Raw genomic sequence first — 14415 nt, forward strand, 5'->3', positions numbered from 1 at the left:
CAACCATCATGTCAGAAAATATATATTTAATAGTGTTTAAAAGAAGTCAGGAAGCAATCCTAAAACCAAAATATGACTACTTTAATGTTAGTTTAGCTGATATGCTATGTGTATCCTATATCAGAGGTTATAATACATATCAGTACACTTAAATAACAAATTGTATCACTCTCATTGATATATTCTATATTATTTGAAATTATGAGTAATGTTCATACTATTCATCCTATTAAATTGAGAATACAACTTGAGAATGGAGTGTTTAATTCTAGATGGAGGAGATTTTCCTGGAAGGGGACTTACCTGTCCTCACAAAGTTCTTTCTGAAATCAATTTAGCATGAAAATAGAGATCTAACCAATTCGTATCACACACAGACACACAGACAGACATGCAGACACATAGACACACACACCATCAAAAATTTAGTCACAGATATTACCTGACTTGAAATATATAGAAAATTGCTCAATAATCCTCTTAAGATGTATATCATATGAAATACAAATGCATCTTAGCCTTCTAATAATGCCAGTCTGTACAATATGACAAAAAACCCCTGTACTACCATTTCAAGAAATTATTTCCAAAACTGTTTTGCCCTTTTAAATACAAAAGTTTGTATGTGAAAATGAAAGTGGACTACTTCTTTTCTGTATTACTGACAGCCCTGCTTCATTTTCAAGACTCTAACATAGGATCTGGGACAGTATCTCCCTAGGTTTCCAAATATATTCTGTATAACATTGGGGAAATTAATTGCTCTTTCTGCACCTGAATTTCATATTTGCATAAAGAGAAGAGTAGTTTCTCTCCACAGGACTTATGAAAATAGAAGATGTCAGACTTCTACATGTTTGGTAGTGATAGTTATATGCTAGAAGATATTAATATATTCTCAATCCATCACTGTTTGGTCTGCTCTTAGACTGCCCCATTTATTTAGTAGCTTGTATTTCTGTTGCATATACAGTATAGTCACTATTATCCATCAGCAAATTCTGCACTTATAAATGTGAAAAAAGTACCTAAAATTCTATCTTGTCAATGTTCTGGTTTCAAACACTTTTAAATAAGGTGTTATTTACATAACAATGCTACTGTTCAGAAAATACTTTTAAAGTTACATAAAATCTTGTCAAGCTCCAATTTTAATATATAACAGCCTTAGTTTAAGAACTGCAGACAAAATGTTCATTATGCTTAAAGGGTATAAGTTCCCTGTTTTATCTACATATAACTTTTAAATTTTTTATTGATGAACAAACAGGAAATAGAACTTCTTACCCTGCAGAGAATACTATGTAAGTAACATCTCAAAAACTAACTAAAGGGAATGTCCATGCTCACTATTTGCCTATTCAAAGGGTTAAAAAATAGGGAGACAGAAGCTAAGCTTCTTCTTGCCCTTATAATCTGAGTCAGTCCAGAGAAATGTCACATTTCCTCTTTTCCTGTGTCTAAGAGAACTGTCATTTCAATATGTGTCTAAAGTCTGTTATCTTCCCACATATAAATGGAACAATTATAAGAGATTATAAGATTAAGAGAGAAATCATAGCCAATTATACCTTGTCAAATTTTGTCATCACATAGGACTTCAGGAAAGCTGCAAAAATGTTAACCTTCACCTTCAGTATATACTAATATCAGGGACAATCAGTTGATAATTAAATAAGCACTCTCTGCGGACAGGAATAGAAGACCTCATCCAGTAAGGGTACTAAAAGCTTGTGAAAATCTGATCCTGATGTTATTCAGATGCAAAGTGTTAACCTTTGTTAGAGACAAAAGCTGAAGTCCTGAGCAAGGGTCAAAATAAATAGGTTCCACTGCTGGGTTAATAGCAGATTCCTAGTGTCAAATGCTCTATTTTGCTGTGACCTGGTTCCCAAATGTAGGATGAGTACAACAGTTCCCTTGCCTTTTATTCTGTCACTGGGACAAAGATGGCCTAGAAAGAGACCAAGACAAAAGTATTCTGATGTCAGGTTATTTTAAAATGTTGTAACATGAGCAGCAATAATCTTTAATTCTATATCCTTAATTCTTGTGGGTTTTCTTTGTTGTCATTCAGATTGTGTTAAGTTAAATTGATTAATATACACAGACTTTATTTTTAATCTGAAGTAATCTTTTGCTTTAACTCTTGCACTTTGTTCTCTGGAAGTACTTGTGAAACATGTAACTTAGCATGCTCCTTGTTCATCTGAATTTGTTGTGTTCAAGAGGATAGAAATGCCTTAAACAACTTATTCATCCCACTCTATTTGTTCTGTGAATATTTTTCACCACAATGCCAGTTAATATTTGAGAACTATTTGAAAACTATGTACTGAATATATATCAATTTAAAGAAGAATCTGGGGTGCTACAGTCTGTAATAATATGCAATATGTTCCCTTTCAAGCCTAATTATTTGATAATTTCTCTTTGGATACTTTTACTCAAGAAGGTTATCCAGAACAAAAAGAGGCCCATATATTACAGTAAGGAAATACCTCTAAATAAATTAACTCTATTTCTTTTTCAAAGGCTAACTAACATAACTTGAATCTGAGCTGAATCTCTGAAAAGCACAAGGACCAAAGACTAGTTGACAGATTGCCGTGGATGTACTCTTCTTGAGTAAAGGTCAAGCCTTTGAATATACACTCTTTTGCAGTTTTGTTTATTTTTTACTGTCAAAAAAATTGAAAATTATTTAATCTTTAGACTCCTGGGTGTCATTTAGTCCAAGCCCTCTGTGCAAAGCACATCCAGTTAAAGCATATTGCTCTGGCGCTAGACAGATCCTGGTCCTGCCTCCACAGTGGCCACGCTGAGTTGGCTTGCACGCATCAGAGGTGGCACAGTGAGATTTCTTATCAGTTTCCTTCTCAGATTGTTCAATACTCCTTAGTCTACCCACATTCTCCTCTAGTTCAGCCACCAAGCAGAGCAATTAATCTATCTGGTCACACCTCTCGCTCAACTATTCTCCCATCCCCAGACCACACTGTTAGTCAGGACTCCATTACATCAATGTCCATCTCATACTGGGGTTCCCAAAGCCTGCTAGATGCAATCTCACAGCATGAACAGCAGTGCATACTTTCTTATATATGTTGACTGCATCCTTGCTAATTCAGTCAAGGATAGGAGTATGCTCTGCCTGGGTCTACTGCTGCCTTGGGGTCAGCCTAGTGACCCCAGAACTCTCAGAGTCATCATTTCAGAGCAGCTTTCCAGCTGATCAGCTTCAGCCTCCACTGTTGCCTCCCAGTTGCAAGACTTCACATTCATTTTCATGGGGTTCTCTGCAGAAGCCCTAACTTCTATCAGACTGATCATTCCACAAATATTTTGTGTCTTCTGCAAGCATGATCTGCACCATTATTTAAGCTATTAATGAAGAAAATTAAACATTATTGGTCTTGGTATTTCTCCCTGACAGAAATTACAGCTTTCTGGTCACTAGCTGGGCTTTGTATCGTGGATCATAACAGTAAGACCAGCAGTCTAGTCTGTTTCCAACACACAGTGTGGAGTGCTTATTTGGTTTATGTATCATCAAGCTGGCAACAAAGATCCTATGAAAACTTCAGCAAAGGACTTTCCGAAGTCTGCAGTCTTCTCATCAAGGCTATCGTATTGGATAGGCCTGATTTGCATGGACCCTGATTTTCCTAAACTTGTTAAATACTGAGTCTAGAGTAATCTAGAGTAATGTCTGTTCTACAGTGCACATAGCAGCTGTTAAAATAATAGTAATAAAATGTTACTTACCAGCCTCACATTATTATTATGATATTTCTAAACTAATAATTTCACTTTGAAATAACAAATAAATAAAATAAAACTGTTATAAGTGACTAAGGCTTCAAATGGATGTGTATGCTGCTCAAAGTCCACATTACAAAGATGAGTTTTGATTTTTCTACCACTGTGTTTATTGACTGATAATTTCATATAATTTTTTTCATACTGTTAGACATACTGATCATCTGATATGCCATGTAAATACATCTCTTATATGAGAAGCCATTTTTCCATTTGACAAACATCAATAAGCTGAATATTTTCAATGCCTATGCTTCTCTGCTTTTAAAATAAAATTCATTGACAAAATATTCTTCCTTCTTTAAATATTACTGGGATATTTTCTTAACTTAGTGCATTGCATAAAACACAGCAGAGTGCCAAGCACTGTTGAGCAGAAGCCTGAAATAGCTTGAATGACTAATTTAGACAGCTTCTTTGATCTTGAGATGGGTTTTTGAGACATAGGATTCTAGCATCATGTAGTAAAGAGAATGGAAGAAATATTGAGCAAAATTTAGTGTGTTGGTACAGAAGTACTGGTGCTAACTTCACTTTGCCTGTGACTGAAGAAATAGGTAACATACTGCTTCACTGCAACACTATATTGCTTCAGCTTAATATTCACACATCTATGAAGTAAAACTTTTTTCTTCTTGAGAAGTAGATCAACTTTTGATTTCTTTGTCTGATATCATAATATTGAAATATCAGGTATTTCATAGCCATAGAAATAGCCATATTTTCAACAATTATAAAATTATATTTATATTATATCAATAATATATAATATATAATAAATTATATTATATATATAAATTATATAATAAATTATAATTTATATTATAATATATAAATTATATATTATATATTATATATAATATAATATAAATTATATTTATATTATATTAATATAATTATAATTATATTATAATTATAACAATTATATTTAGCAGGTATAGCAATCTCCAGAATACTTAGGCAACAGTCATAAGTTAACTAGATGAGATTTTTCCCCTCTCTAGGTATTTATACCATTCAAGATTGGCAGTTGGCAAAGATATGCATAAATCATATGGGATCTTGCCTATTAGTTGCTTCCTCTTATCAGCAATTGGATAATGGCAAAGAACTCCCAGAAGTCTCAGGGATTATTTAGTTTAAAATCTTGCAAGGCTTCATCTGTTAGTAGCCACTAACAAACTTCTTTTAGGCCCCAGGTTTTTTGGTTTCAATGAGTAATGAAGATTTGGAGAAAATATTCTGCCTATAATTAATAAGGGATTTTGTAAATGCAGCTATCAATCAACAAATTACTGAAGGAATGCTCTCACTGTTTCAGAAAAATTAAACATTAAACACTCACAGACAATAAAATTCCTAGTTGAAAGTTTGAAAAGAAATATAACTGCTTATGTAAACATTATTCTCAGTTTGAATCAAGAATATGCTACTTTAAGATTCTTTCTCCTCTATAATCTAAAAAGAACTTTTAGAGAATATTAACAGACTATCCAATGCAATTAAGAATCTGTGTTGAGTTCTAATTCTTTTATTTTGTGTAGCAACTACTGTATAAGTAATAAGTAATAAGTAATAGCAATAGACCAAGGAGACAATCATCCATTGAAGTTTCTAATAATCAGTTAAGCAATTAGTGATCCAAAATGAGTATAGCTACTGAAAAGAATTTAGCTTCTCGATTATGCAATATTATGCGGTATAGCTTCTCTATTATGCAGTCACTATGCAAGTAGCTTTACATTTTGAGCAATTTTCAAACTGTCAGGTATTGTAGCATTATGAACTAACTGTTAATTTTGCAGTGACACTGACATTTTCATTCAAAGTTTTTTACAGTATCATATCTTTTCTTTGTATCTCATAAGTAAGTATCTCTTCTGGTTACTCAAATCTCACTACCTCTCTTTCTTTCTTGTTCCCTTTCTCTCTCATCCTTTTCTTCTTTTTCAGGCTAGTGCTCCAGGTTTTTTAGAAGTTGTTGAAAGAGCAAAATAGATTTGCACTGAGAAATCTGTCTTTGAGTAAAATGCAGATCTGACAAACTGAAAACCATACTGCCTTTATCTTGTCTGCAAGTTCCCACTAGCTACAGAAAAGTAGATTTTTTGACAGCAGGAAAGAAAACCAGGGAAAAGTACAATTCTAAGTAAAATTGAGATACTGAAGCCCATGCATATTAAAAATTTAAGACTACAAGGATGAGCACTGTGCTTTAATTCAGTGGTGCCCTCCACATATTTCCATTAAGAAGTTGTCTGCAGATTTTTAAAATTTTTTTCATGTGTGTTCATAATTTCTATACTTTGTGATGGTAGCACTGCTGTCATCTCAGCTCTCATCACCTGAAGGATAATGTGGGGCTCCCTCAGAGACCATTTTGAGACAACCAAGGCTTCTATCTCTCATCCACAATTGTCTCTCATGAGAAATGCAGTAGGAAGGAAGGGTCATTTCATCAGCACCCAAATTTACTTTTCTTTCACCAGTTTTCTTCTACATCAATAGATTAGTATTTATCTATACTTTCTTGATCATTGAATATATGCATTATGTTCATGTTTTATAATAATTTGCTATCACTTTCAGTGAGTGCTAGAAGTGTCTAGAAAGGAGGAGGAATCAGAACTTGATGGCATCCTGTTTGCAAAATAACATGAACAGTGGAAGTTATATACTGATTTAAAGATATGTTTAAGAATTCCACAAGGGAAACCAAAGTGCTCTAAAATGTCTTAGAAACTGTATTTTTAATTTATGTTTGTTGCTAGAAATAAACAGAATTTGCAAATTTAGTCTGAAATAAAGCTCTAAATGTGCAAGACTTCACTTACTCAGAGTTGAGGCTGTTCAGTTCTTCCACAGCTGGTGCCAACATTCTGTCAGTCAAATTCTTAACTGGATTGTAAAGGGCGAGCAAAGCAGTTGCTTTTTACTCCCACCTGGAATAAAATACTGTATCAGTTACTTTTCTTTTTCACTGTCTTCCAAGTGCAATAAGACATTCATTACATTATCTTTGCCTGCCACATTAAGGGTGCATCAGAATATCTATACAAAGGATGGAAGCAATCAAAATGACAAACTCTGAATTTGGAAAAAAGAAACAGTACTCAAAGATCAAAATGAAAATGAATCTTTGCTATTTAGATACCTACATTTACTTTGCTCTGAAACATTTCTATTTGCTACTGCTAGGTGTTCTGACTTTAATTTGCTCAGCATCAACATTTAGAAATGCATACTTTATGTGAATAAATATATCTGTGAATAAATATATACTAAATAATTATCTGGAGCATTTATTTATATGTATATTGTAATTTGTTTCATTTTGATCTTAGAGTACTATTTATTTTTTCAAAATTTCTTCACCTTATTATGGTCTTTAGTCCTAAAAATTATGACAAATTACTTCTAAAACAAAAGGTTAATGAAAAAGTGTCTCAATTATAAACTGCTCTGTATCACCTTTGAAAGGAAATTCAGACAAAAAGAAGTCCCAGATGACTAAAGGAGGGACAAATATTTTATCAATCTACAAAAAAGGTGTGAAAAAGAAGATTCAGAAAACCATAGCCCAACCAGTTTCACTTTAGTTCCTGGTAAAAATAATAGGGTATGTCTTCATGAAAGCTATTTGCAGGCATAAGAAGGAAAAGCAATGGCAGCATGGCAGCAGGCAGATGCCTGGCAGCAGGCAGCTACATGGCAGTATGATGACAACCCAACAAAAATCAGTCCTCTGCTTCTCCTGAGCTTCTAGCACCTGGTAGAACCAATACAGTCACACAGAAAGAGCTCCTGTGAAAGCATATGACCAATGAGGTTTCTTAATGTTTGAAGGGATGTTCCTGGAGGTGGAGAGCAGGTGCAAGCAAGCCTGTGAGAGGTGTGACCAGATATATTAACTGTTCTGCTTAGTGGCTGAGCTACAGGAGGATGGGGGCAGACTGAAGAGTAGTGAACAGTCTGAGAAGCAAACAGATGAGCACAGTCTGACTGTGCCATCTCTGATGCGTGCAAGCCAACTCAGAGTGGCCACTATGGATCTAGGATCTGTAATTTGTTCCATGAAGAAGGCAGTACTAAAACTAATAAGGAGGGATGGAAGAGGCTACGGCATAGGGACATAAGAAAGCCTCTTGTTTTCCTCAGTAAGATACCCTCACAGAATAGGTACAAGGCCCAGAATATACTGGACAAAGTGATAATGAGATAGAGGAGAAACCTATGTAAGCAGTCTTGACAAGGTCAGAAAGATCAATCCTTCACAGTAAAACCTGCAATAAGACCAGTGTAAAGAGTGAGTTATGGTCATTGGTTATTCTCTCCTGTGCAGAACAGAAGCACCTATTTCCACACCAGACTTCTTCTCAAGGATGTGTAAGAAGCATTTGAATTACTTGTTCAACTAATTCATTAATTATAAACAACTGAAATACTCCTATAAAATTTATATGATGTAATTTCCTAACAACTGAAAGCTCCTCTTACTATATTCTAATTCTAATTCTAATTGAAAGAATCAAATTGCCCATCTTAGACACAGGAATTTAATATAATTCCAAGAAATGTAGCATCTACATTATTCTATAAACACTCTGTAATTTCAGACTAACACAATTGTATACTCTCTCTCTCAGAAACCATTTTGTAGTTGTTCCTTCAGTCCAAGCTTTAGTGGAAGTTATTCATACATAAATCCTCTTAGGAACAGACAATGTTTATTCAAAATGCCTACAGATTTGATCACAAATAGCTGTCTAGAACAGAACTGAACTAGAACTTTTTTTCCAACTCTTATAATATTTTTGAATTTCGAAACATTTATTCACAGGGATCATTCCCAAAGTGTCCGAAGACTTTGTCAGAAACCTGATAATCTTTCCAAAACAAAAGTCCAGGCAAATCTAAGCATAAAATTGAAATAGAAGTAATTTAGTGTTATTAAAATACATTTACACTGCAAAGATAAATAAGTAGAATGGTAAAGAGACAATTAAATCTCTACAAAGTGCTTCAATGATAAATACTTTTTATTTTATATATCCTCACATATCTTGCAATCAACTAATATTTTCTTACCAAAAATTATTCTAGTGATAAATTTTCAAATGGCTCTAGTTTGGAATTCTCCAAGGCAGAGGATCACAGGACACATATGACAATTACCTAATCACTGAATCATCAGCAGAAGCTAAGAAGTAGAAATCTCTTCTAATTTGTTACTGCTAACTTACTGCTAACTGGAAAACTTGTGCAGCAGTATCATGAGATTTTTCTCCCACACTTTTGTAGTAGGGAAACAAACTGAGTGCACATTTTTGATTTCAGTGAAGCAAGTGCCATTTGCTCTCAGAGTATCTTTTCCTGGTAAAATTTTCATAGTTTCTTTCAATATACTTCATCATTTCCTATGCCTTTTTTTGGCCTTCTTCCTCTTTCCCAGAACTGTTTCCCTTTCCCTTAGTTCCAGTTCAACACATTTAAGTCTCAGCAAATCTATGAACATTTTCAACATATTTTTGCCAATCAGCTCAGCAGTTGTTTTTTTTTCTTTACTAATAGGGATGCAGTTGGCACAAAGCTATTTTTGCCTGTATTTTGCACTTGTTATCAGTTGGGAACAGAAGGAAGCATCACTTTGGCTCCTGAAAGAAAGCAACAGATAAGCATGACGCTTTGGGCTGTCTGCTACTTCTGTTAGTCACCAAAGGAGCACTGTGCATTATTGTCTCTCTCTTCTATTATGTATGCTGAAATTCCCTGCCAGGAGGGCTAAAACATTTACATTTTCCCAGAAAATGGACTGAGAAAGCCAGATGCCAATACATTTGACAGTGTTAGAAAAAGGTTAAGCTTCAGCATCAACATCTACATATATGCTTCTGGCCGTGATGTATTCAGTTCTGGCCTACGACACTGCTGCACAAAGACACCAGCTAGACATTAAAGGAAAAGACATGAGAAGAAGTAATATCTTTTATTAAATCCATTGATAGAAAAAATGACAAGATGCTGGCACAGAAGTCCATATTCAAAAAAATGTAGGGAAGCAAATATTTTAGTGATGCTAGATGCCACATGGAATATTGTTATTATACCTTGTTTGAAAATTGGTTATTAAAACCATAAGACATAATAGGAAATCCCACTTCAGACATCACAGAAACAATACACCAGTGACTGTTTCCAATTAAGAAATGTTTTTCTTAGTAGTGTAAATTATATAAAAAGGAAAATTATTTATAAAAATGGCACAATATTCTTTCAGCTTCTATAAATACAACAAGAGTTCAGTAAGCTTTTTCTAATTGCTTTGGAACGAAATGATGGTATATGTGTGCTGTTGATAATTTACTTTTAAAAAAATGAGGGTTTTTTGCTATATCCCATAATTCACATGTGTGGGATATGACCCTATATTATACAGTTTTTTGGTTTTAACAACTCATCCACATTTATGGTTACATAAGCTTTTCTAACTCTTGAAATTTTATTTATTCTGCATCTTTTACCTGCATTTTTGATCTCCAGATATATTTACATGGAGAAAGTTCATGTTTCTATTATCTTTTATCATGCATAGGCAAACAACAAAATAATAGAACAAATTACATCTGTAATGGGTTTCTGTGGCTGGGTTTTGGTAGTGGGGGGGGCTACAGGGATGGCTTCTGTTAGAAGTTGCTAGAAGATTCCCTTGTCCCATGGAGCGAGTGCCAGCCAGCTCCAGAATGGACTTCCTGCTGCTGGCCAAGGCTGAGCCAATTAGGAGTAATAGTAACACCTCTGTGATAACATATTTAAGAACAGGCGATTGTTGTGTAGAAGATTTTCCAGCCAGGGAATAGTGGAGTGAGAACATGGCAACAACAAGGCAGACACCAGGGTCAGTGCAGAAGGAGGGGCAGGAGGTGCTTCAAGCGCCGGAACCGAGGCCCTGCAGCCCGTGGGGCAGCCCATGGTGGAGCAGCTGTGCCCTTGCAGCCCATGGGGGACCATCGGGGTGCAAAGACCCCCCTGCAGCCTATGGAGGAGCCCATGGTGGAGCAGGTGGATGCATGAAGGAGGCTGTGACCCTGTGGGAGGCCCAGGATGGAGCAGGGTCCTGCCAGAGACCTGTGGCCTGTGGAGAGGGAAGCCCACGCTGGAGCAGGTTTTTCCCACATAGGACTCATGGCCCTTTGGGGGACCCACACCGATACAGCTCATTCATGAATGACTGCACCCCATGGAGGAGTGACCCACGTGACAGCAGTTTGGGCAGAACTGCTGCCTGAGGGATGGAGTCACACTGGAGAAGTCCATCAAGGACTGTCTCCTATGGGAGGGATCCCATGGGAGCAGGGCAAGGACTCCTCTCCTGAGCAGCAGCAGAAACAACAACTGACTGTAACCCCCATTCCTCATCCCCCTGCACCACTGGTGGGTAGGAGGGAGAACATGGAAGGAAGGAGGAGTGGGGGGAAGGTATTTTTAAGACTGTTTTATTTCTCACTCTTTGGCTCTTACCCTGTTAGTAATAAATTCAAGTACTATCCCCACTCTGAATCTGTTTTGCCCATAAAGGTAATCAGTAAGTGACCTCTCCCAGCTCTTATCTCAACTCATGAATCCTTAGCTGTTTTTTTTCTCTCTCTCTCCTCTGTCCAGTTGCAGAGGGAGAGTGATAGAGCGGCTTTAGTGGTTACCTGCATCTGGCCAGTGTCAACCCAGTAATAAAAAAAACTATATGAACACACATCTTACTTTAAATGTATGTGACACCCTTTAAGAGTAATTTTTGTTTTCCCGGTGATGGAATATTTATTTCTTTTTATGCATTTAAGAGCTTCATTTCTGTCTTTATTTAAATGTGTCAAAACATTCACCATTGAATAATTTCCTAAAGACATATTAATACAATTTAGAAACAAACTAAAACAAACAAAAGAGAGAACAAAAAGAAAAGCATGTTTCCAAATTAAACCTTCTTAGTTTGTTAGGGTTTGTGTAGATTAAGTATACAAGTTTCTATTAATAATGTTGTAACAAAACCACAAACTGAAAAAATACAGAAGTTAGAAAAGTATTAAAATACATCTAATTTTTGTCAGGACTTGAGCACCATGGTCCTTTCTCTAAGTGTACATTGTAACTTTTTAACTGACAACACTAACAGAAATGTAAACTTCATTTATTATTTTCACATGCAACAAAAATTTCAGAATTTTTAATTCATAGCATCAGTTTATATTTGCACTATATAACACTGTAATGCATGACCAGCTTTTCTAGTACCTCTTTATATTGTCAGTCACTGTACCCTTATAGAAAAATTATATTTATCAGCACAAAGTCATATACTCATATACCTCTTTGTGGAAAGAATCATAAGGAGTCTCTTTTTTCTGTATCATGTCTTCTGGAGAACATGAGTTTATTAGCCTTCTGCTGCCCCCAAAGATGTAAGCTCTGTATCCTACTTATATACTGACCTCTCAAAAAAATCTTTCCCAAGCTTTCTTGACCTAACAAAAAAGATTTTCATCAACTTCAATATCTTTTAGATAAGATTGCAAGTCCTTACACTAGAAGAGGGTCCCTTCTTAAGATAGAAAGAAACTTGACAAAAATCCAAGATTTCAGATAGGTCAATGCAGAGAGCATATCTCTTGCACATCCTCACAGATTGCAAGGTGTTAATAAATACATTGATCCTCTATTCAAATTTGAAGTGACTGAATGTTCAGCAACCTGATTTAAACCAGAAAACAAACGCCTTTTCTATGAAAAAATAGAAGCAAAGGCATTATCTAGAGCATTGTGGAATTACAAGAGCTGATTTCTGAGCACAGATTCTAACTTCTCTCCCTGTTCCAAAATTGTAAGAGTTTACTTAGTACTTGAGATCAGAATCAACTAGGATTTTGTCGAGAAAGATATTGATTGTGGTTTTCAGCATTTTGTCATGATAACACAAGAGGAGTCTAATTATAAACATTTCCTGTCTGTTGTGGTAAGATAGCGGGAAGGGAGCTGCAGGGATGGTTTCTGTGAGAGTAGGGACTTTCACCACGAGACAGAGCCGGTTGCAGCCAGCTCTAAAATGAACTCACCACAGGACATAGCTTAGCCCACCAGCCAAGATGACTGTGCTTCTCTAACATATTAGAAAGGGCAAAATATACCATGTAGCAGCTGTGAGAGAGAGGAATGAGAAAAATGTGAGCGAATGTGAGAGCTTACAGACACCAAGGTCAGAGGAGGAGGAGGAGGAGGAGGAAGAGGTGCTCCAGGCACTTGGAGCCGAGATTCCTGTGCAGCCCGTGAAGAAGACCATGGTAAAGCAGGTTGTCCCCTGCGGCCATGTTGGAGCAGATGTCAACACTCTAGGCCATGGATGACCCCACATTCGCAGAAAAACATGACCTAAAGGAAGCTGCAGATTGTGGAGAGCCCACACAGAGACTGTGGAGAGATGCCCAAGTGTTGGCAGATTTGCTGGCAAGATCTACAGCCCACGGTGGGGACTTATGGTAGAGCAGCGTGTTCCTGAAGGACTGTATACCATGGAAATGACCCATGCTGGAGCAATTAAGGAAGGACTGTATAGTATGGGAAGGACCATATATTGAAGCAGGGCCAAAGTATGGAACGAAAGGAGAGGGAGAGATGAAATATTATGAACTGACTGTAACCCCAATTTCACATTGCCTTGCACCACTTAGAGGGGAAGGTGGAAGAAGAGTCAGGAACCAAGTGAAGCCGGGGAAGAAGGCTGGGGAAGGAAGAAAATGTTTTAGTTTTTTCGTGGCTTGTCACTATCCTGCTCTATTTTTATTTGACAATAAATTAAATTAATTTTCTCCAAGTGTGTTTTGCCTATCTCCTTGTGTTTATCTCAACTCATGAGCTTTTGCATTTTGTTTTTTCCCTGTTCCGTTGAGGAGGGTGTGGAAGGAACATGATGGATACATGAGCAATTTATATTGTGTTCTGTAGTTTTATAAACTTTGCTTTAATATAGCTTTATAGATATTATAAATTGTAAGTGCCAAGATGGCTGTGAGTTTCCTAGCTAGAACAAAAGGAAATCTGTGCCAAGAAGAAAGTGGGGGTTGACAAAGTAAATAATAATCTTATTCTGCCTAGATACCTCTTATAAACCAATTAAATGTGTATCTCTAATGTATGTTTACATCTGGACAGTAGCTTGTAACCAATTGTATGCATCTGGTCACGAGACCTTGTATAGAGAAACTATAAAACGTCACAACTCTTTTAATAAAGTGGACATATTGGAGATCTTATAGATCATGTGCATATGTACCCGAGCCCCTCCGCCAACAGGAGTGGGGGGTTAAAGAGTGGCTTGGTGGGAATCTGAAAGTCAGCCAAGGTTAACACACTACAGAAACATCTCATTTTTATGGAAAAAAAAAAAAAGTGACAGTTGCCTTGTTTTTGAAGAAAAATATAAACGGAAGATGTTAGGAAAAGTGAACTCAGATTTCCATGAGGTTCATCATGTTCATATTTAGCTAAAACTATAAAGTACTTAATTTATTGAACCTCACATTTACAGTGTTTATTAAGAGGGTAGAG

At 36.1% G+C, this 14415-nt stretch overlaps 1 protein-coding gene across 43 annotated transcripts in view; it reads right to left on the reverse strand.

The window, feature by feature from the left end:
• Positions 1-14415, reverse strand: part of PTPRD (protein tyrosine phosphatase, receptor type D) — a 1139994-nt gene that overhangs the window by 836573 nt on the left and 289006 nt on the right. For all 43 annotated transcript variants that reach the window (XM_027881066.1, XM_027881067.1, XM_027881087.1 and 40 more), the window contains one exon: positions 6657-6764. The gene's annotated coding sequence lies outside the window, so the exon portion shown is untranslated. The remainder of the gene's footprint in view (positions 1-6656; positions 6765-14415) is intronic.

This window comes from Empidonax traillii, unplaced genomic scaffold (genome assembly GCF_003031625.1).
Source record: "Empidonax traillii isolate 1590-97213 ecotype Southwest subspecies unplaced genomic scaffold, ASM303162v1 scaffold83:size2986645, whole genome shotgun sequence".
Lineage (NCBI taxonomy): Eukaryota > Metazoa > Chordata > Aves > Passeriformes > Tyrannidae > Empidonax > Empidonax traillii.